The sequence below is a fragment of the Limulus polyphemus genome, unplaced genomic scaffold (genome assembly GCF_000517525.1).
Source record: "Limulus polyphemus unplaced genomic scaffold, Limulus_polyphemus-2.1.2 Scaffold19862, whole genome shotgun sequence".
Lineage (NCBI taxonomy): Eukaryota > Metazoa > Arthropoda > Merostomata > Xiphosura > Limulidae > Limulus > Limulus polyphemus.
Window position 1 is genome coordinate 1 of NW_013685472.1, and position 1,469 is coordinate 1,469.

At 38.7% G+C, this 1,469-nt stretch overlaps 1 long non-coding RNA gene across 1 annotated transcript; it reads left to right on the forward strand.

Annotated features, from left to right (window-relative positions):
* Positions 1 to 6: 6 nt before the first annotated feature.
* LOC111084378 lies at positions 7 to 942 on the forward strand. The gene is made up of 2 exons (XR_002609525.1): positions 7 to 332; positions 461 to 942. It is a non-coding gene; the product is annotated as an uncharacterized LOC111084378 (long non-coding RNA).
* Positions 943 to 1,469: the final 527 nt, after the last annotated feature.

Consider the following 1,469-nt stretch of genomic DNA (forward strand, 5'->3'; position numbering starts at 1 on the left):
TAATACCAGGAAAACATCAACAAGCTAACGTCACGTATCACAGCAATACCAGGAAAACATCAAGCTAACGTCACGTATCACAGTAATACCAAGAAAACATCAACAAGCTAACGTCACGTATCACAGCAATACCAGGAAAACATCAACAAGCTAACGTCACGGATCACAGTAATACCAGGAAAACATCAACAAGCTAACGTCACGTATCACAGCAATACCAGGAAAACATCAACAAGCTAACGTCACGAATCACAGTAACACCAGGAAAACATCAACAAGCTAACGTCACGGATCACAGTAATACCACGAAAACATCAACAAGCTAACGTCACGTATCACAGTAATATCCTGTGATCCGTGACGTTAGCTTGTTGATGTTTCCTGGTATTACTGTGATACGTTACATTAGCTTGTTGATGTTTTCCTTAATACCAAGAAAACATCAACAAGCTAATTTAAGGGATCACAGTAATACCAGGAAAACATCAACAAGCTAACGTCACGTATCACAGTAATACCAGGAAAACATCAACAAGCTAACGTCACGTATCACAGTAACACAAGGAAAACATCAACAAGCTAACGTCACGTATCACAGTAACACAAGGAAAACATCAACAAGCTAACGTCAGGGATCACAGCAATACCAGGAAAACATCAACAAGCTAACGTCACGTATCACAGTAATACCAGGAAAACATCAACAAGCTAACGTCGGGGATCACAGTAATACCAGGTAAACATCAACAAGCTAACGTCACGGATCACAGTAACACAAGAAAAACATCAACAAGCTAACGTCAGGGATCACAGCAATACCAGGAAAACATCAACAAGCTAACGTCACGTATCACAGTAATACCAGGAAAACATCAACAAGCTAACGTCAGGGATCACACTAATACCAAGAAAACATCAACAAGCTAACATCACGTATCACAGTAATACCAAGAAAACATGAACAAGCTAACGTCACGGATCACAGTAATACCAGGAAAACATCAACAAGCTAACGTCACGGATCGCAGTAACACAAGGAAAACATCAACAAGCTAACGTCACGTATCACAGTAATACCAAGAAAACATCAACAAGATAACATCACGTATCACAGTAATACCAAGAAAACATGAACAAGCTAACGTCACGTATCACAGTAATACCAAGAAAACATGAACAAGCTAACGTCACGGATCACAGTAATACCAGGAAAGCTAATGTAACGTCCGGAAAATATTTAATATTTCGCATCATTATAAGTTAAATAGACGTTAGTCAACTAGCCCTACTTTCCAGTTTAGTGTGTCTTGTCTTTCTATAAATGTTAGTCAACTAGCTTTACTTTCCAGTTTAGTGTGTCTTGTCTTCTATAGACGTTAGTCAAATAGCTTTACTTTCTAGTTTAGTGTGTCTTGTCTTCTATAGACGTTAGTCAACTAGCTTTACTTTCTAGTTTAGTGTGTCTTGTC